This window comes from Arachis hypogaea, chromosome 2, assembly GCF_003086295.3.
Source record: "Arachis hypogaea cultivar Tifrunner chromosome 2, arahy.Tifrunner.gnm2.J5K5, whole genome shotgun sequence".
In the NCBI taxonomy this organism is placed as follows: domain Eukaryota; kingdom Viridiplantae; phylum Streptophyta; class Magnoliopsida; order Fabales; family Fabaceae; genus Arachis; species Arachis hypogaea.
The window spans coordinates 78,219,529-78,242,413 of record NC_092037.1 but is presented as its reverse complement, the minus strand read 5'-3'; the positions used below and the strand labels follow the sequence as shown (position 1 = coordinate 78,242,413).

The 22,885-nt window shown below is 40.5% G+C and overlaps 2 non-coding genes across 2 annotated transcripts; both read left to right on the top strand.

The window, feature by feature from the left end:
• Nucleotides 1-6,092: 6,092 nt before the first annotated feature.
• Nucleotides 6,093-6,199, top strand: LOC112764472 (small nucleolar RNA R71). The gene has a single exon (XR_003183210.1). It is a non-coding gene; the product is annotated as a small nucleolar RNA R71 (small nucleolar RNA).
• Nucleotides 6,200-22,560: 16,361 nt separating this feature from the next.
• On the top strand, nt 22,561-22,668 carry LOC112764822 (small nucleolar RNA R71). Its single transcript, XR_003183362.1, has one exon. It is a non-coding gene; the product is annotated as a small nucleolar RNA R71 (small nucleolar RNA).
• Nucleotides 22,669-22,885: the final 217 nt, after the last annotated feature.

Genomic DNA, 22,885 nt, shown 5'->3' with positions numbered 1-22,885 from the left:
CACCATGTTTTTGGATTCATTACCGGGGATTATTTGATTTGTGAAAAGTATTGATCACAATTTCGCATACCAGTCACCCTTCAATAGGATTTTGTGCATGCATCTGGCTGGGCTAATGCCCTTAAGATCACTGATGGACCACCCAAGAGCTGTCTTGTGTGTCCTTAGCACTTGAATTAGTGCTTCCTCTTCCTGTGGCTCTAAGGTAGAGCTTATGATTACAGAAAAGGTATCATCTTCTCCCAGAAATGTATATTTTAGGGATGGTGGTAATGGTTTGAGCTTGGGTTTGGGAGGTTTCTCATCTTCCTGAGAGATTTTCAGAGGTTCTATTATTCTCTCTGATTCCTCTAAATCAGGCTGAACATCTTTAAAGATGTCCTCTAGCTCTGATTCGAGACTCTTAGCCATATTGACCTCTCTTACCAGAGAGTCAATGATATCAAGACTCATGCAGTCATTTGGGGTGTCTGGATATTGCATGGCTTTGACAACATTCAACTAGAACTCCTCCTCATTGACTCTCAGGGTTACTTCCCCTTTTTGGACGTTAATGAGGGTTCGGCCAGTTGCTAGGAAAGGTCTTCCTAGAATGAGAGTTGCACTCTTGTGTTCCTCCATTTCCAGCACCACAAAGTCAGTAGGAAAGGCAAATGGCCCAGCCTTGACAATCATGTCTTCAATCACGCCTGATGGGTATTTAATGGAGCCATTAGCAAGTTGAAGACATATCTGGGTTGGTTTGACTTCTTCAGTCAAACCAAGCTTTGTGATAAGAGATGCAGGTATTAAGTTGATACTTGCCCCAAGATCACATAGAGCCTGCTTGGTACAAGTACCCTCTAATGTGCATGGTATCATAAAGCTTCCGGGATCCTTAAGCTTCTCATGTAAGCTTTTTAGGATAACTGCACTGCATTCTTCAGTGAGGTAAACTTTTTCAGTTTCCTTCCAATCCTTCTTATGACTTAAGATCTCTTTCATGAACTTGGCAAAAGAGGGTATTTGCTCAAGTGCTTCTGCAAATGAAATCTTTATTTCAAGAGTCCTGAGATAGTTTGCAAAGCGGGCAAATTGCTTATCTTGTTCCGCTTGGCGGAGTTTTTGAGGATAAGGCATTTTGGCCTTGTATTCCTCAACCTTAGTTGCTGCAGGTTTATTACCTGTAGAGTTGGGTTGGGAAGCCTTTTTAGAAGGGTTGTTATCAGCACTTGTATGTGACTGATCCCCCACTGGCATTTGAATGCCAGGGGTGGAAGCTGGAGTGGCGTTAGACGCCAACTCCTTATCTGTTACTAGCGTCTGAATGCCAGAACTGTGCTCCCCTTGGGCGTTCAACGCCGGATTCATGCTTGTTTCTAGCGTTGAACGCCAGGAATGAGCATGGTCTGAGCGTTCAGCGCCAGCCTTATTCCTCTCTGGGCTCTGATTGTCCTCAGAGGGATTTTGAGTAGCCATTTGTTCATTTCTTGGCTTCCTGCTGCTTTGAAGTGAGGTATTTAATGTTTTTCCACTTCTTAATTGAACTGCTTGGCATTCTTCTGTTATTTGTTTTGACAGTTGCTTTTCTGTTTGCTTTAACTGTACTTCCATATTCCTGTTAGCCATTATTGTTTCCTGTAGTATTTCCTTGAATTCGGCTAGCTGCTGAGTTAGAAAGTCTAATTGCTGATTGAATTCATTAGCCTGATCTACAGGACTGAGTTCAGCAGTTACTGTTTTAGCTTCTTCTTTCATGGAAGATTCACTGCTTAGGTACAGATGCTGATTTCTGGCAACTGTATTAATAAGCTCTTGAGCTTCTTCAATTATTTTTCTCATATGTATAGATCCACCAGCTGAGTGATCTAGAGAAATCTGAGCTTTTTCTGTAAGCCCATAGTAGAAGATGTCTAATTGAACCCACTCTGAAAACATCTCAGAGGGGCATTTTCTTAGCATCTCTCTGTATCTCTCCCAAGCATCATAAAGGGATTCATTATCTCCTTGTTTGAAGCCTTGGATGCTAAGCCTTAGCTGTGTCATCCGTTTTGGAGGAAAATAGTGATTCAGGAATTTTTCTGACAGCTGTTTCCATGTCTTTATGCTGTTCTTAGGTTGGTTATTTAACCACCTCTTAGTTTGATCTTTTACAGCAAATGGAAATAGTAGTAATATGTAGACATCATGATCTACTTCCTTATCATGCACTGTGTCAGCAATTTGTAAAAATTGTGCCAGAAACTCTGTAGGTTCTTTTAGCTCATTTTTAGTTTTCCACTTTTAATTTTCATTTGTTTTGAATTTGGGAATTGGGATTAGATCTAGTTTGCTTTCTGTTTTCATTTTCTTTCTTCTGCAACTTCTACGTTCTGCATTGGGTTTTTGAATTCAAATTGAAGAACTCCATTGAATTTCTTGATCTGAGAATCAACTATAGTTCCCTTTCATCTAGTTCTGAGAATTGGAGAATTAGATCAAGATCTTCTTTGCTGTTTTCATTTTCATTTCTTCTGCAATTTCTTTTCTGTTTGATCAAAGGAGTGATTGAGATCTAGATCTATTTTCTAATCTCATTGCTCTTCTTCGATCTTCAATTCCTCTTCTAGAATTTCATAACTAAGCTAAGTTTTCTTACTGTTTGTTTCTTGAAGCAATTTTCCATTTCTATTTGCTACTGAGCTGAAACTATTCATCTCATAGCTCTCTGATTTACTTCAATCTGCATTTTCCTTGTTAAATTTTGAATCCCAGCACCCAAATCCCTTTAATTCTTCAAGCAATTTACATTTTTCAGCAATTTAGATTCAGCAATTTACATTTCTTGCACTTTAAGTTTCAGTTATTTACATTTTTTGCAATTTAAGTTTCAGCTCCTTTATTTTCTTGCACTTTAAGTTTCTGCAATTTATCTCTTTTACACTTTACTTTTTTGTCCAATTTACCTTTTGCACCTTTACTTACTTGCAATTTAGCTTCTGTTAATCAAAATCACTCAAATCACCAAATATTCACTTAACTAAATTCATCACCTAACTAAAATTGCTCAATCCATCAATCCTTGTGGGATCGACCTCACTCTTGTGAGTTATTACTACTTGATGTGACCCGGTACACTTGCTAGTGAGTTTGTGTGGAATTGTTTTTCCCTCGTCAAAGAGCACCGGAGGAGAAAGCTCACCGGTAGTGAAAAGAGAAAAGAGAAGAGAGGAAAAGAAAAGAAGAAAAGAGAAGAGAAGTAAGAGATAGGTATGGATGGTGGTCGCCGGTGGTAGGCTGACGGCGGCAGCGGCTGGCAGCGGGCTGATCGGGAAGACTGGGCGGAGAAGAGACAAAGAGGACAGCCAAGAAGAAGAGAGGAAAAGAAAACAAGGCTGCCTTTCAACAGGGCAGCTCGCCCCATTAACCCTTAGATTGCGACTTGTGCGGATGCACAGAAGAGAAAACTTAGAGAGAGTGTGAACGCACACAGTGTGTGAATGCTGCAACCAGAGAGGTTGCAAAAGGATGTGCGGGCGCACAAGAGTGTGCGCTCGCACAGAGGAACTTTTTTTTATACGTGGACAAAGCAGGTGTGCGTGCGCACGCACAAAAGGTGAGAATGGGGGAGGTTGTTCTCACGCATAGGTTGTTCCCTCGCCCCCACCAGAGGGGCTAACAAAGGGTGTGCGGGCGCACACGTCTGTGCGGCCGCATAGATGGAGCGCAAAAAGGGACTCGTGCATACGCACACAGGTGTGGGCACGCACAGATCGGAGTAGAGGGGCAGTGCGCACGCACAGACTGTGCTGGCGCTGCGACCAGAGAGCATGCCAAGACGTGTGCATATGCACAAGCTTGTGCAGCCGCATAGAAGGCTAAAACACAGAGTTGTGCGCACGCACAGTTTGGTGCGTACACACAGATGCCCTATTTCAGAATTTTCTTTTCTCTTCAAAACTAAGGTTCCCAACCTTAGTACACCAACATACCAACCCCATATCATCCAAACAAGCACAAAATCATAGTCCACAAGTAATTCAACTTACAGAACTCAAAATCATCAAACAAACCTAAGATAAGCATTATATCACAAGAAAACAAATAGTTTAAAAAGCTATAAACAAGAGATAGAGCTAGAAAAAAATGTCACCATGGTGGGGTGTCTCCCACCAAGCACTTTGGTTTAGAGTCCTAAGTTGGACTTGCATGGCTTCATTGGTCACTTAGGAAGTTCCCCAATGAGGAAAATCTCCAACTCCTTGGCTTGCTTTGGTTGAGCATGATCCTTCGAAATTGAGTCTTTTATACTATCCTCTTTTCCTTGCTCCTTGCCATCTTCACTCACCTTGTCTTCAACTATGCCGCATCCAAAAACAGAGTAAGCTCCACGAATGGGCTTATCAGACTCCTCCAAAGTGAACTTGACTAACTTGCCATCCGACTCAAAAGTGTAGACTCCCGAATGTGCATCTAACTAGAAACGGGCCGTCTTCAAGAATGGTCATCCAAAGAGTATTGGTGATGGATTGGTTGAGTCAATAGGAGAGGTCTCCAAGATCTATCCGCTGGAAAGAGCAATCCTTGAATATGACAATTACATTTTCTACAAACCCCACAACTGACACAATACTCTTGTCGGCTAGCACGAATCTTGCCCCGGATCTCTTAAGAGGTACTAAGTTCAATCTCTCATAAATAGGGAGTGGCATGATGTTCACACACGCCCCAAATCACACATACAGTCCATGAACATAGTCCCACCAATCAAACAAGCGACCAAATATGGGCCGGGATCATTGCATTTTTCAGGAAGTAAAGAAGAGATAGAGTCATCTACTGACTTTTTGTTGAGGTTGCCAAGCTTGTCCTTGTGAGTGCAAATAGCCTTGAGGAACTTGGCATATTTCGGCACTTGTTGAATGGCTTGAAAGAGAGGGACGGTAACTTCAACTTTCTCAAAAACTTCCACCACAGTGGGGTCAAGATCTTCTTGCTTCTTTACTTTCTTAGCTATTGTTGGGAATGGAATGGGTAAAGGCTCTTCAAGAAAGGTCTTTCTCTTTGGCTCCTTGACCTTTCGTGGTTCTTTTTCATCTTTATCAATATCTTCATCTCCACTCCTCATCACCTCTACTGCATCTCCTACCTCCTTATTGTTGGTCTCCTCATTCAACTTTGGAGGTATAGCCACATTCTTATCCAACTTAGTACCACTCCTAAGAATAATGGCGTTTATGCTTCCTTTAGGATTGGGTTGAGGTTGGGAGGGTAAACTACTTGAGGTTAAAGCTTGTTGGGTGCTTGGTGTGGTTTGAGGAGGGAGAGTCAAACGGGTAAGGGCTTCAGCTATTGTAGCCATGTAAGCATCTTATTTCTTATGGAACTCTCTTTGTTCTTGCATGAAGGTATGGATTGTATCATTCATGTGGGATTGATTGGAGGGAAGGGCTTGGTTAACTTGAGTAGAATTGAATCTACTGTTTGGATGTTGATACTTCACTTGAGATGGAGGTTGTGGGGGTTGTTGGTATGGTTGTTGGTATTGCGGTTGGCCTTGGGGGTGTTGATGGTAGTAAACTTGAGCATTTTAATTGGGTTGAGCTTGGGAAGCTTGGTTCCACCTTTGGTTTGAGTTATCCCTCCACCCTTGGCCTTGATTACCTATATGTGGGTAGGGTCCTTGGGTGTAATTGGGTCTTTGTGGATAGGGGTTAGCAACTGCTAATGTAGTGTCCTCTTGGATTTGAGGGCACTCATCGGTGTAATGAGTAGTACAAGAGCAAACACCACATATCCTTGATGGTCCTTCGGTCCTAGGAGGTTGAGGTGGGGCATTTATCAAAGCTTGAGGGATTTGTTGCCCTTGGGTGATTTGCCTCAACAAAATTGTCATCTCACTAAGGGTCTTAGTCAAAATAGCATCTTCGATGGGAGAAACCTCGCTCACAGCTTTCGGTTGTGGACTCTTAGCCCAAGAGTGTTAAGTAGAATCTGCTAGGTCCAATATAACTTCCCATGCTTCTGCTGTGGTCTTGTTTTTGGTCAATGATCCTCCACTCACGGAATCCAAGAGAAGCTTATCTTGGTGGTGTATTCTTTGACAGATATAACTGATCAAAACCAACTCATCTATCCGGTGGTGTGGGCAAGCTTCTAGAAACTTCTTAAATCTCTCCCAATATTCATACAAAGTCTCCCCATCCCGTTGCACAATGCAAGAAATCTCTCTTCTCAGCTTGTCTGTCTTCTGGGGAAGGTAGAACTTCTCCAAAAATTCTTTTTCACAACAAGTCCCAATTGGATCTAACTTCACCCGGCTGAGTATAAAACCACTCCTTTGCTTTTCCTTCCAAGGAGAAAGAAAAAGCGAAGACCAACACCGCGGCTTCATCCACTCCATGTCTTCTTGCAGTTGCACATGCAACTTGGAAATCCTTAAGATGCTTCAGAGGATCTTCCCCAGGCAATCCATTGTACTTGGGGAGCAAGTTGATTGTGCCAGACTTAAGTTCAAAATTCGGATCCAAGGCCGGATATAGAATCTGAAGTGGGTGCAAGGCAAGATCAGAAGCTCCGGCCTCCTTCAAGGTAATCCTTTGAGGTGGGTCCGCCATGACAGTGTCACCTGAGTCACTCAAAGACAGTTCAAAACTCTCCACAGATGAATATAAAGTCTCCTCGTTGATTGGAGAATGATAGTCATGGATAGGTGGTGATAGTGAATGGGAATGGTCCTCAAGGGAGCCCGCTTTACTATTCACAAAAGCTAGCCAGCACCGAGCTTGTCTTATACGAGTTAAATTTCTTTCAATTTCTGGGTCAAACGTGGCCAAGCTCGGGTCTGGAAGCAACCGTGTCATTCAACTGAAGAGGCAATGAAAGCATGCAATTATGAAAGGCAAAACAAAAGTAGGCAAGTAAGCAAGAACTAACTTAACACTCTATAACTACCAAAACTAACTAAGGAGGGAAAGTAGTAATTACAATCAATGCCAAGTAGCAAACCAAAAATTAACTATTCACACTATTCGCATATTTACACAACCAAACATCATGGAACTCATTGCACTTAAAGTGAAATCCCAGTAACGGCGCCAAAAATTTGACGACGGCCAAAAGCATAAGTTTTGATTTTCACACTAAAATAGGATTAACGTTGCAAGTATAGACCCAAATCCTATAATCGGTCGCTGATCAAATTTGAAAATTCACAAGATGTGTCACAACTCAAAACCAATATAAACTGAGAATATTTAGCTCCCGGGTCGTCTCCCAAGGAATCACTTAAGAGGCAATGAGTGCGCAAATTCCGGTTGTAGTGATCAAGGGATTGTTAACGAAGAAATGAACATATAAAGCAATAAAAGAACATGCAAAATTGTAATGATTGAACTAATGAAGAAATTAAAGAACTGACTATGTAATATAAACAAGTATAAAAGAAATTAACATAGCAATGTATGGAAAATTGAAAGCATAAAAAGGGATCTTGGCTTAGAGTGAGCTAAGGATCCTTTCCTTGTTGAAACCACAACTATGCCAATTATGTTGGATTAATCTCACTTGATCAACCCTCACATCAGAATGTAAGTTAAATGAGCATAAGTGTTCTTAATCCACAAATCCTAAATTGCTTGCTAATTGCCTTAGCAACAACTTAACGTTAGTGGGAACAAGAACAATTAACAATCCAAAGATTGACACTAAATGTTGGACATTCCAACTCTAGGAACCCAATTGCTCACTTTACCCAAGCCAAGAGACAAAAATTTAGCCTAAAACCATGTTTGACATTTTGTCAAACACTTGGTGGGCAAAAAGCTTAAACATGAGGAAAATGAGAAATGACTTGAAACCAAAATCAAAAATTGATCTCAATCAACAAGAATAGCATAAGAAAGCATAGAACATCAAACATTAAATTCATCAACAAAAAGGTGAAATTGCAAGAGAGAAGCAAAATTGAAAATATAACTTGAATTTTAAGAAAGAGTAATAACAATGTAACTATAAAGAGTAATAACAAGAGAATACTTACAATGAGATTAGCAAAACCCAATGATCAAAATTGGAAATAACACTTGGAATGTAAAACCCTAATGAAACCCTAATGGAGAAGATAAGAAAACTTAGAGAAAACTAAAACTAAAAACATTCTATTCTACTCCTAAAACTATACTAATGCTATGCTATGTTGTATCCTTCATTTCCCATCCAATATGAGCAAAAATTCTTCAGAAATGGGCCTCCAAAGCCTTGAAATTGCGAGTCACGTGCTTTTCTAATAAGGTCATACACGGACACCTATGCGGACGCACAGACGTGTGCATCCGCACACTTTGCGAAATCCTCAACCTGTGCGTACGCACAAGTAGTTGTGCGTGCGCACACTAGGCGATGCTTGACGGGACGCGTGACGCGCTCAAAATGATCCACGTGCTCTGCTTGGGCTTCTGTGCGAATGCACAAGAGGCTGTGCACACGCACAGGTCTCTGAGCTCATCTCCTTTGATTCTTCATGTTTCCTCCACTTTGCATGCTCTTCTTCTATTTTCTCCATCCTATTCCTACCTTATTCACCTGAAATCACTCACAAACACATCAAGGCATCAAATGGAAGGCAAATGGAATAAAAATAGATCAAAGTAAGCACAGAAGAGCATATTTTCATAATTAAGCACAATTTCGGAGGGAGATTCAAAAACATGCTATTAAAGGGAATAAGTGCAAGTTTATATGATGAAATCCATTGAATTCTAACAAAAATTCATCATCAAATATGGATTCGTCAAATGTGTATTAGGTTGTGAATAAATAATTGGAGCTTGAAATTGTGAATACCAGAACTTGGAGAAAGATATTTAGTTGAGGTTTTGGGACTGTGATTGGTTTTAATTAAATTGCCTTGATCATTACGTGGGAATCGGCCAAGGTATGGTTTAGGTTTCTTGCATTTAATATATAATGTTCTATGAAAACTTAGGCTAGATGACCATAGGATAAGTTGGAATGCAGTTCTGTAATTAATGTTTAGTAATTTTGTTGATGAACATGTTTGGTGTGATTTGGTGATTTGATTGTGTGCTGGAGATTGTGTTGGTGATTTGAAATTATGGATCATATAATTACAAGTGTATTGAAGGAAGCATGATGAACTTGAAATTGTGTAATATTATTGAATTGTGGTTGGTGAGTTAATGTAGAGTTTATTTGAGTATTATTGTTGGTGCATTGTGTTGGTATTGATAGGTTTAGTAATGCATGGAATTAAAATCTTGGATGAAAATGAGTTTAGAAGAATTTTGCAAAAGTTGATTTTGGACTGAACTTCGACGGGCTATAACTTTGCTTCTGAAATCCCAAATTGATTCCAACCTTTTTTAAATGAAAATTATATTCGTGAAGTTTAGGCCGTTTGAAGAATGGAAGAAAATTGATTTAAAATGAATGAGTTATGCTCGTTGGAATTTTTGGTGTGGAATTTGTAACTTATATTTAACTATGTAGGAGGCCTTCTATAATTCTGCAGCTCTGCTACTGAATGTATTTTTTTAAAGAGAATGTACACCCACATGTACGCATGGTCATGGTCCATGCGTACGCGTGGCATGGATCTTTGGCGATGCGTACTCGACTGGTCCCATGCGTACGCGTGACCCAACGCATGCGTGACATGAAGTTTTCCTCCATGCATACGCATGACAAAATGACGCGCGCGCGAGCTGCAGTTTCACACTCCCATGCGCACGCGTGAGCCACGCGTACGCATGGTACCTCTTTCAGCAAACATGGTTTTCTGCATTTTAAACTGTATTTCAAACTTCTAAACCTCTATTTTCATTCCTTTAGCCATAAACAGTAGTATTAAACCTGATAATCAAATGAAGCTAGGAAGGGGGGATAACTCTGAGATGAAGTAAAGCTGAAAAGTGATGAAAAGATTATGAAATGTTACGGATGATCATATATGATACTTGGCTGGATTACTCAAACGAATGATTATGTATGAAACTTGGCTTGAATGATTAAATGATATGAGATACGAGATTTCCTGGATAAAGTACCATGGCTTGCCATCACGTGTGCCAGGTTAAAAACTCGATACTCTATTGACCCTACGATGTAAGGGTGACCGACACTTATAAATTCCCGGGAATGTTAACCCCCATTGAGCAATATTGATTATTTGAGAAAAAGCTATGCATAGACTCTTGAGGATACACGTCGAGGGATAGTCTAAGGTTTTTGGACTTGTCGGGTGATGTGTGGAAAACGATCCAACACAAAACTCATCGGAAAGTGTACCGGGTCGTATCAAGTAATAAAACTCACGGGAGTGAGGTCGATCCCACAGGGATTGAAGGATTGAGCAATTTTAGTTTAATGGTTGATTTAGTCAAGAGAATCAAAGATTGATTTGAGTGATTTTGTATCCGACAGTAAGTAAATAGCAGGAAATGTAAAGGGAGAGGGATGAATTGCAGAAATTAAAGAGAATTGAAAGTAAAGGTGCTGAATCTTAAAGGACAAGAAATTAAATGACTGAAACTTAAAGTGCAAGAAATGTAAATTGCAGTAACTTAAAGTGCAAGAAACATAAATTGCTTGAATTGAAAAGGGATTTTAAGACTGGGAATTCAGAATTTAAGCAAGGAAAATTAAATTGCAGCAATTAACAAAGCAGGAGATGAACTGAAATTAACTAGAACTCAGACAGAAAGTGAAAATGTAATTGCAGCAATGGTTCAGCAGAAGAAGCAAAAAGTAAATTAGATCTCAGGACTCCAGAGACTAGATAGCAGAGTCTAGATCTCAATTGCCTTCCTAGATCCAAGTTCACAAAGTAATTAAAGAGAAATTGAAGATTGAAGTAGTGAAGGAAATGAAATTTAACTCAATCATGCAGAAGAAAAATCAAAGAGATCTTAAATGGAGATTGAGATAGAAGTTCCTCAATTTTCACACTCAAGACTCAAATAAAACTCAGTAAAGAAAACAAAAAGATCAGAGGAAGAAGAAGTGAATTCTCTCCTCTAATTCTTGAGCTATTGTAGAAAACAGAAAATGGAAATTGAGCTCTCAAGTTGACTAAGGATGAAAATTCAAAAATGAAAGTAAACTCCCTTCTAATTCTAACTAACACCTATTTATACACTTTCTATTTTGGATCTAAGAATTTTGAGTGGGCTTGAAAGATGGGTGAAGAATTGAATTAAATTGGATTGTTGAGTGAAATTCAGCCCATCTTGCTCCCAGGAGGTTGCTCTGCTCTTGTGGAGAGCATAGCAGGGATGCCTTGCATGGGGATCCAATTAGCGCGCCAAGTGTGGGAGGGGCACCAAGGGATTGCCCTGCCCTTGTGGAGAGCGGGGCAGCAGTGTCATGGTGCGTGCCTTGCTTCCCTGCCCGCGTCCAATCTGTGCGCCCAAGCTCCTGGCCGTGTCAATCATGCGCGCCATGCACCAAGGAATGCTGCTCTGCCCTCTTTGTGGGCAGCGCAAAGCTTTCCTTGTTCTTGGGTGAGGTCCCAAGTTCGAAACCTAGCTGAAGGCATGCTGAGCTTTTTCTTCTTAGCACATGATTCACGCCTAAGGCTTGGCTTCCTAAAAGTCATGTGTTCGATCCTTGGAGGTTGAAAACAAGCCAATTTTGGCTTATTTTTCTTTCATTTGAGCACTACTTCCTTCCCTATTGAGCTTGGGTTCGAAACCCATGGGTGGCACTTGGAGAACAATTTCCTTTGATTTATTTTGGTGACAGCCCGATATTGCTCTTGAGGAGGGCAGGGCAGAATTTTTCCTTCCCTTGTTTCTTGGCCTAGAATTGTACTCCGCTCTCAAGGGGGGCAGGGCAGTGAAGCCTTGCATGCTTGTTTCATTGTTGTGCTCCCTTGGAGAGCAATGTGCTCTTGTGGAGAGCAGTGTGGCTTCCTTCTTCAAAGTTGCGCCACACTTCTTCTTAGTTTTGCCACACTATTTTCTTCCTTTGGCCACACTTCTTATGCCACGCTTCCTTCTTTTCTTCTTTTCTTCACCAACAAATAATCAAAACAACCAATCAAAGTATCACTGATGAGCGGATAATTTATACGCTTTTTGGCATTATTTTTAGTATGTTTTTAGTATGTTTTAGTTAGTTTTTATTATATTTTTATTAGTTTTTAGTGAAAATTCACTTTTCTGGACTTTACTATGAGTTTGTGTGTTTTTCTGTGATTTCAGATATTTTCTGGCTGAAATTGAGGGACCTGAGCAAAAATCTGATTTAAAGGCTGAAAAGGACTGCAGATGCTGTTGGATTTTGACCTCCCTACACTCGACGTAGACTTTCTGGAGCTACAGAAACCCAATTAGTGCGTTCTTAATTTTGTTGGAAAGTAGACATCCTGGGCTTTCCAGCAATGTATAATAGCTCATACTTTGCCCGAGATTTGATGGCCCAAACAGGCGTTCCAAGTCAGCTCAAGAATTCTGGCGTAAAACGCCAGAACTGGCACAAGAATGGTGGTTAAACGCCCAAACTGGCACAAAAGCTGGCGTTTAACTCCAAGAAGAGTCTCTACACGAAAATTCTTCAATGCTCAGCCCAAGCACACACCAAGTGGGCCCGGAAGTGGATTTTTATGTCATTTACTCATTTCTGTAAACCCTAGCTACTAGTTCTCTATAAGTAGCACCTTTTGCTATTTTATTTTCATCTTTCAATCTTAGATCTTTTGATCATGTTTTTATGATTGAACTCTCTTTGGGAGGCTGGCCATTCGGCCATGCCTAGACCTTGTTCTTATGTATTTTCAACAGTGGAGTTTCTACACACCATAGATTAAGGTGTGGAGCTCTGCTGTACCTCGAGTATTAATGCAATTACTATTGTTCTTCTATTCAATTCAGCTTATTCTTGTTCTAAGATATTCATTTGCACCCAAGAACTTGGTGAATGTGATGATTATGTGACGCTCATCATCATTCTCACTTATGAACGCATGCTTGACAACCACTTCCGTTCTACACGCAAACAAGGCTTGAATGTTTATCTCTTGGATTTCTTAATCGGAATCTTCGTGGTACATTTTCACTGATAGGATGGGAGGTAGCCACTGACAATGGTGAAACCCTACATACAGCTTGCCATGGAAAGGAATAAGAAGGATTGGATGAAGACAGTAGGAAAGCAGAGAGACGGAAGGGACATAGTATCTCCATACGCTTATCTGAAATTCTCACCAATGAATTACATAAGTATATCTTTATTTTACGTTTTATGTTATTCTCCATAACCATTTGAGTCTGCCTGACTGAGATTTACAAGATGACCATAGCTTGCTTCATACCAACAATCTCCGTGGATCGACCCTTACTCGCGTAAGGTTTATTACTTGGACGACCCACTGCACTTGCTGGTTAGTTGTGCGAAGTTGTGATAAAGAGTTGAGATTGCAATTGAGCGTACCATGTTGATGGCGCCATTGATAATCACAATATCGTGCACCAAGTTTTTGGTGCCGTTGCCGGGGAATTGTTTGAGTTTGGACAACTGACGATTCATCTTGTTGCTTAGATTAGGTATTTTTCAGAATTTTTAAGAATGAATTCTAGTGTTTCATGGTGATGTTCTTATCATCACCAAAGCTGATTGATCTTCATCAATTTAGCTCTTGAATGCAATGTCCTGCTGAAGCTTGGCTAGCCATGTCTAATTCCTTTAGACTAACATTGCATGATTCCTGGAATTCTTATTAAAAATTTTGAATCTCTTTATTTTATTTTTCCACATAATTTTCGAAAAAACCAAAAAAATTACAAAATTATAAAAACCAAAAATATTTCTTGTTTGAGTCTAGTGTCTCATTTTAAGTTTGGTGTCAATTGCATGTTTTTGTTCTTCTTGCATTTATCATGTGTCTTCAGTGATCTTCAAGTTGTTCTTGATGATTTACTTGCTCTGATCTTTAAATTCTCTTGTTTTGTGTGTTTTGTTGTTTCTCATATGCATTCTCAGTTTGTTAGTGTCAGTAGTATACAAACTTCTAAGTTTGGTGTCTTGCATGCATTGTTTATTTGATTTTAGTTGCATTTTGATTTTTCCTCATCATTAAAAATCCAAAAAAAATTTTAATTTGTGTCTTTTCAAGTCAATAATACAGAGAATTGAAGATTCAGAACATACAGCAGAGGAATTACAAAGAAAAAGCTGGGCGTTCAAAACGCCCAGTGAAGAAGGAAAAATGGCATTTAAACGCCAGCCAGGGTGCCTGGCTGGGCGTTTAACGCCCAAAAGGGTAGCAATTTGGGCGTTTAACGCCCAAAAGGGTAGCAATTTGGGCGTTAAATGCGAGAATGTATACCATTCTGGGCGTTTAACGCCAGGATGGCACAAGAGGGAAGATTATGTTTTTAATTCAAATTTTTTTTCAAGTTTCCATAATTTTTCAAAATCAAATCTTTTTCAAATCATATTTTTTCAATCATATATTTGCAAAATCAATTTCTTTCCATTTTCAAAAATACTTGCTAACAATTAACGATTTGATTCAACATTTCAAGTATGTTGCCTTTTCTGTTGAGAAAGGTTTAATGTTTGAATCATATCTTTTCTTGTTAGCCAAGTCATTGATTTTAAAAATCAAATCTTTTTAAATTGTTTTTACAAATCATATCTTCTCAATCATATCTTTTTAAAACTATATCTTTTCAATCATATCTTTTTGATTTCTAATTTCAAAATCTTTTTCAAAAATCACTTTACTTCTTTCTCGATCTTAGTTTTCGAAAATCATCAATCAATGTTCAAAATGTTTTTAAAATCTTTTTAATTTATTTTCAAAATTTCTTCCCCTCTTCTCACATCCTAATTCTTCTACCTCCTCCTTCTATTCCTCTGACACCTCAAGGAATCTCTATACTGTGACATAGAGGATTCCATATTTTCTTGTTCTCTTCTCTTTTATATGAGCAGGAGTAAAGACAAAAGCATTCTTGTTGAGACTAACCCTGAACCCGAAAGGACCTTGAAGCGAAAGCTAAGAGAAGCTAAAGCACAACTCTCTGTAGAGGACCTAATAGAATTCTCCAAAGAAGAAGACATGGCAGCCAAAAACAACAACAATGCCAACAATGCAAGGAAGGTGCTGGGTGACTTTACTGCACCTACTCCTGACTTTTATGGGAGAAGCATCTCTATCCCTGCCATTGGAGCAAACAACTTTGAGCTTAAGCCTCAATTAGTTTCTCTAATGCAACAGAATTGCAAGTTCCATGGACTTCCATTAGAAGATCCTCATCAGTTTTTAGCTGAATTCTTGCAAATCTGTGACACTGTCAAGACCAATGGGGTTGACCCTGAGGTCTAAAGACTTATGCTATTCCCTTTTGCTGTAAGAGACAGAGCTCGAATAAGGTTGGACTCACAACCTAAAGAAAGCCTAAACTCTTGGGAAAAGCTAGTCAATGCCTTCTTGGCAAAGTTCTTTCCACCTCAAAAATTGAGTAAGCTTAGAGTGGAAGTCCAAACCTTCAGACAGAAAGAAGGTGAATCCCTCTATGAAGCTTGGGAAAGATACAAACAATTGATCAGAAAGTGTCCGTTTGACATGCTTTCTGAATGGAACATCATAGGTATCTTCTATGATGGTCTATCTGAACTGTCCAAGATGTCATTAGACAGCTCTGCTGGAGGATCTCTTCATCTGAAGAAGATGCCTACAGAAGCTCAAGAACTCATTGAAATGGTTGCAAATAACCAATTCATGTACACTTCTGAAAGGAATCTTGTGAACAATGGACGAATCAGAAGAAAGGAGTTCTTGAGATTGATACTCTGAATGCCATACTGGCTCAGAATAAAATATTGATTCAGCAAGTCAATATGATTTCTCAAAGTCTGTCTGGAATGCAAGCTGCACCAGGTAGTACTAAGGATGCTTCATCTGAAGAAGAAGCTTATGATCCTGAGAACCCTTCAATGGAAGAGGTGAATTACATGGGAGAACACTATGGAAACACCTATAATCCTTCATGGAGAAATCATCCAAATCTCTCATGGAAGGATCAACAGAGACCTCAACAAGGTTTCAACAACAATAATGGTGGAAGAAATAGGTTTAGCAATGGCAAGCCTTTTTCATCATCTTCTCAGCAACAGACAGAGAATTCTAAGCAGAACTCCTCTGACTTAGCAACTATAGTCTCTGATCTAATCAAAACCACTCAAAGTTTCATAACTGAAACAAGGTCCTCCATTAGAAACTTGGAGGCACAAGTGGGTCAGTGGTGCGCGAAATTGTGAACATTACTTTTTCACAACTCTCATAATCCCCGGTAATGGCTCCAAAAACTTGGTATCTCAATACCATGGCATTACACAACTTCGCACAACTAACCAGCAAGTGCACTGGGTCGTCCAAGTAATAAACCTTACGTGAGTAAGGGTCGATCCCACGGAGATTGTTAGTATTGAAGCAAGCTATGGTCATCTTGTAAATCTTAGTCAGGCAAACTCAAATGGATATAGTGATGAACGAAAATAACACAAAGGTAAAGATAGAGATACTTATGTAATTCATTGGTAGGAACTTCAGATAAGCGTATGAAGACGCCTTCCCTTCCGTCTCTCTGCTTTCCTACTGCCTTCATCCAATTCTTCTTACTCTTTTCCATGGCAAGCTCGTGTAGGGTTTCACTGTTGTCAGCAGCTACCTCCCATCCTCGCAGTGAAAACTAATGCTCATGCACTCTGTCACAGTGCGGGTAATCACCGGTTTGGTTCCCTCCCCTACCGGAATAGAATCACTCTTTTGCGTCTGTCACTAACGCCCAGTAGGTTACAGGTTTGAAGCACGTCACAGTCATTCAATCATTGAATCCTACTCAGAATACCACAGACAAGGTTTAGACCTTCTGGATTCTCTTGAATGCCGCCATCAGGTCCTGCCTATACCACGAAGACTCTGATCTCACGGAATGGTTGGCTCGTTTGTCAGGCGAGCACTCGGTTGTCAGGCGATCAACCATGCATCGTGCAATCAGGAATCCAAGAGATATTCACCAAGCCTCAAATGCTTGTAGAACAAGAGTGGTTGTCAGTCACTTTGTTCATGAGTGAGAATGGTGATGGGCGTCAATCATCACCTTCATCAAGTTGAAGAACAAGTGATATCTTGGAACAAGAACAAGCGGAATTGAATGGAAGAACAATAGTAATTGCATTAATACTCGAGGTACAGCAGAGCTCCACACCTTAATCTATGGTGTGTAGAAGCTCCACCGTTGAAAATACATAAGCATAAGGTCTAGGCATGGCCGAATGGCCAGCCTCCCAATGATCTAAGATAGCATAAAAATGAAGATAGCTACCAAAGTCCTCTTAAGATCTAAAGTGATCAAAAGATCTCTCTTACAATAGTAAAAGGTCCTACTTATAAGAAACTAGTAGCCTAAGGTGTACAGAAATGAGTAAATGACATAAAAATCCTCTTCCGGGCCCACTTGGTGTGTGCTTGGGCTGAGCAATGAAGCAAATTTCGTGTAGAGACTCTTCTTGGAGTTAAACGCCAGCTTTAGTGCCAGTTTGGGCGTTTAACTCCCATTTGGGTGCCAGTTCCAGCGTTTAACGCTGGGATTTCTTGAGGTGACTTTGAACGCCGGTTTGGGCCATCAAATCTTGGGCAAAGTATGGACTATCATATATTGCTGGAAAGCCCAGGATGTCTACTTTCCAACGCCGTTGAGAGCGCGCCAATTGGGCTTCTGTAGCTCCAGAAAATCCACTTCGAGTGCAGGGAGGTCAGAATCCAACAGCATCTGCAGTCCTTTTTGGTCTCTGAATCAGATTTTTGCTCAGGTCCCTCAATTTCAGCCAGAAAATACCTGAAATCACAGAAAAACACACAAACTCATAGTAAAGTCCAGAAAAGAGAATTTTAACTAAAAACTAATAAAAATATACTAAAAACTAACTATATCATACCAAAAACATACTAAAAACAATGCCAAAAAGTATACAAATTATCCGCTCATCACAACACCAAACTTAAATTGTTGCTTGTCCCCAAGCAACTGAAAATCAAATAAGATAAAAAGAAGAGAATATGCAATGAATTCCAAAAACATCTGTGAAGATCAGTATTAATTAGATGAGCGGGGCTTTTAACTTTTTGCTTCTGAATAGTTTTGGCATCTCACTCTATCCTTTGAAATTCAGAATGGTTGGCTTCTTTAGGAACTCAGAGTCCAGATAGTGCTAATGATTCTCTTAGTAAAGTATGATGATTCTTGAACATAGCTATTTATTGAGTCTTGGCTGTGGCCCAAAGCACTCTGTCTTCCAGTATTACCACCGGATACATACATGCCACAGACACATAATTGGGTGAACCTTTTCAGATTGTGACTCAGCTTTGCTAAAGTCCCCAATTAGAGGTGTCCAGGGTTCTTAAGCACACTCTTATTTGCCTTGGATCACAACTCTTTATTTCTTTCTATTTTTTTTTCGTTTTTCTCTCTTTTTTTTCGATTTTTTTTTGAATAGCTTTTTCTTGCTTCAAGAATCATTTTTAATGATTTTTCAGATCCTCAGTAACATGTCTCTTTTTTCATCATTCTTTCAAGAGCCAGCATTCATGAACCACAAATTCAAGATATATATGCACTGTTTAAGCATACATTCAGAGAACAAAAATATTACCACCACATCAAAATAATTAAACTATTATAAAATTCAAAATTCATGCAATTCTTCCTTTTTCAATTAAGCACATTTTTATTCAAGAAAGGTGATGGATTCATAGGACATTCATAACTTTAAGGCATAGACACTAAGACACTAATGATCACAAGACACAAACATGGATAAACATAAGCATAAATTTTCGAAAAACAGAAGAACAAATAACAAGGAAATCAAAGAACGGGTCCACCTTAGTGATGGCGGCTCTTTCTTGCTCTTGAAGATCCTATGGAGTGCTTGAGCTCCTCAATGTCTCTTCCTTGTCTTTGTTGCTCCTCCCTCATGATTCTTTGATCTTCTCTAATCTCATGAAGGATGATGGAGTGTTCTTGATGCTCCACCCTTAGTTGTCCCATGTTGGAACTCAACTCTCCTAGGGAGGTGTGTAGTTGCTCCCAATAGTTTTGTGGAGGAAAATTCATCCCTTGAGGAATTTCAGGGATTTCATGATGAGTGGGATCTCTTGTGTACTCCATCCTTTTCTTGGTGATGGGCTTGTCCTCATCAATGGGGATGTCTCCCTCTATGTCAACGCCAACTGAATAACAGAGGTGACAAATGAGATGAGGAAAGGCTAACCTTGCCAAGGTGGAGGTCTTGTCCGCCACTTTATAGAGTTCTTGGGCTATAACCTCATGAACTTCTACTTCTTCTCCAATCATGATGCTATGGATCATGATGGCCCGGTCTATGGTAACTTCGGACCGGTTGCTAGTGGGAATGATTGAGCGTTGAATGAACTCTAACCCTCCTCTAGCCACGGGCTTGAGGTCATGCCTTCTCAATTGAACCGGCTTTCCCCTTGAATCTTGCTTCCATTGTGCGCCCTCTTCACATATAACTGTGAGGACTTGGTCCAACCTTTGATCAAAGTTGACCCTTCTAGTGTAAGGATGTTCATCTCCTTGCATCATAGGCAAGTTGAACGCCACCCTCACACTCTCCGGACTAAAATCCAAGTATTTCCCCCGAACCATAGTAAGATAATTCTTTGGATTCGGGTTCACACTTTGGTCATGGTTCTTGGTGATCCATGCATTGGCATAGAACTCTTGAACCATCAAGATTCCGACTTGTTGAATGGGGTTCGTAAGAACTTCCCAACCTCTTCTTCGGATCTCATGGCGGATCTCCGGATATTCACCCTTTTTGAGTGAAAAAGGGACCTCGGGGATCACCTTCTTCAAGGCTACAACTTCATAGAAGTGGTCTTGATGCACCCTTGAGAGAAATCTATCCATCTCCCATGACTCGGAGGTGGAAGCTTTTGCCTTCCCTTTCCTCTTTTTAGAGGTTTCTCCGGCCTTGGATGCCATAATGGTTATGGAAAAACGAAAAAGCAACGCTTTTACCACACCAAACTTAAAATGTTTGCTCGTCCTCGAGCAAAAGAAGAAAGAAGAGAGTAGAAGAAGAAGAAATGAGGAAGAGGGAGATGGTGGTGTGTTCGGCCAAAGAGGGGGAGAAGTGGTGTTTAGGTTGTGTGAAAATGAAGGGTTGAAGAAGGGTATATATAGGAGAGAGGGGGTAAAGGGTTCGGCCATGATGGGTGGGTTTGGGAGGGAAAGTGGTTTGAATTTGAAGGGTGAGGTTGGTGGGGGTTTATGAAGGATGGATGTGAGTGGTGAAGAGAAAGATGGGATTTGATAGGTGAGGGGTTTTTGGGGAAGAGGTGTTGAGGTGATTGGTGAATGGGGGAAGAAGAGAGAGAGTGATGGTAGGGTCCTGTGGGGTCCACAGATCCTGTGGTGTCAAGGAAAAGGCATCCTTGCACCAAATGGCATCAAAATCCACGTTTTGAGCCATTTCTGGCGTTAAACGCCGGGCTGGTGCCCATTCCTGGCGTTTAACGCCAGGTTCTTGCCCTTTCCTGGCGTTTAACGCCAGTCTGGTGCCCCTTTCTGGCGTTAAACGCCCAGAATGGTGCCAGACTGGGCGTTAAACGCCCAACTGCTAGGCTTACTGGCGTTTGAACGCCAGCAGCATCTTCCTCCAGGGTGTGCTGTTTTTCTTCCTGTTTTTCATTCTGTTTTTGCTTTTTTCATTGTTTTTGTGACTTCTTATGATCATCAACCTACAAAAAAGATAAAATAACAAAAGAAAATAATTAATTATGAAACATTGGGTTGCCTCCCAACAAGCGCTTCTTTATTGTCATTAGCTTGACAGAGGACTCTCATGGAGCTTCAGAAATGCTCAGAACCGTGTTGGAACCTCCCAACACCAAACTTAGAGTTTGAATGTGGGGGGTTCAACACCAAACTTAGAGTTTGGTTGTGGCCTCCCAACACCAAACTTAGAGTTTGGTTGTGGGGGCTCTGTTTGGCTCTGTTTTGAGAGAAGCCCTTCATGCTTCCTCTCCATGATGACAGAGGTATATCCTTGGGCCTTAAACACCAAGGATTCTTCATTCACTTGAATGATCAACTCTCCTCTATCAACATCAATCACAGCCTTTGCTGTGGCTAGGAAGGGTCTGCCAAGGATGATGGATTCATCCATGCATTTCCCAGTCTCTAGGACTATGAAATCAGTAGGGATGTAATGGTCTTCAATCTTCACCAAAACATCCTCTACAAGTCCATAAGCTTGTTTTCTTGAGTTGTCTGCCATCTCTAGTGAGATTTTTGCAGCTTGTACCTCATAGATCCCTAATTTCTCCATTACAGAGAGGGGCATGAGGTTTACGCTTGATCCTAAGTCACACAAGGCCTTCTTGAAGGTCATGGTGCCTATGGTACAAGGTATAGAAAACTTCCCAGGGTCCTGCCTCTTTTGAGGTAATTGCTGCCTAGACAAGTTATCCAGTTCTTTGGTGAGCAAAGGGGGTTCATCCTCCCAAGTCTCATTTCCAAATAACTTGTCATTTAGCTTCATGATTGCTCCAAGGTATTTAGCAACTTGCTCTTCAGTGACATACTCATCCTCTTCAGAAGAAGAATACTCATCAGAGCTCATGAATGGCAGAAGTAAGTCCAATGGAATCTCTATGGTCTCATCTTGAGCCTCAGATTCCCATGGTTCCTCATTGAGGAACTTATTGGAGGTCAGTGGGCGTCCAGTGAGGCCTTCCTCAGTGGCGTTCACTGCCTCTCCTTCCTCCCAGAATTCGGCCATATTGATGGCCTTGCACTCTCCTTTTGGATTTTCTTCAGTATTGCTTGGGAGAGTGCTTGGAGGAAGTTCAGTAATTTTCTTGCTCAGTTGACCCACTTGTCCTTCCAGATTCCTAATGGAAGATCTAGTTTCAGTCATAAAACTTTGAGTGGTTTTGATTAGATCAGAGACCATGGTTGCCAAGTCAGAATTATTCTGCTTGGAACTCTCTGTCTGTTGCTGAGAAGATGATGGAAAAGGCTTGCTATTGCTAAACCTGTTTCTTCCACCATTATTGTTATTGAAACCTTGTTGGGGTCTCTGTTGATCCTTCCATGAAAGATTTGGATGATTCCTCCATGAAGGATTATAGGTGTTTCCATAGGGTTCTCCCATGTAATTCACCTCTTCTATTGAAGGGTTTTCAGGATCATAAGCTTCTTCCTCAGATGAAGCTTCCTTAGTACTGCTTGGTGCATTTTGCATTCCAGACAGACTTTGAGAAATCATATTGACTTGTTGGGTCAATATTTTATTCTGAGCCAATATGGCATTCAGAGTGTCAATCTCAAGAACTCCTTTCTTCTGACTAGTCCCATTGTTCACAGGATTTCTTTCAGAAGTGTACATGAATTGGTTATTTGCAACCATTTCAATCAGTTCTTGAGCTTCAGTAGGCGTCTTCTTCAGATGAAGAGATCCTCCAGAAGAGCTATCCAAGGACATCTTGGACAGTTCAGAGAGACCATCATAGAAAATACCTATGATGCTCAATTCAGAAAGCATATCAGTGGGACACTTTCTGATCAATTGTTTGTATCTTTCCCAAGCTTCATAGAGGGATTCTCCTTCCTTCTGTCTGAAGGTTTGGACTTCCACTCTAAGCTTACTCAATTTTTGAGGTGGAAAGAACTTTGCCAAGAAGGCATTGACTAGCTTTTCCCAAGAGTCCAGGCTTTCTTTAGGTTGAGAATCCAACCATGTTCTAGCTCTGTCTTTTACAGCAAAAGGGAATAGCATCAGTCTGTAAACCTCAGGGTCAACCCCATTAGTCTTGACTGTGTCACAGATTTGCAAGAACTCAGCTAAAAACTGATGAGGATCT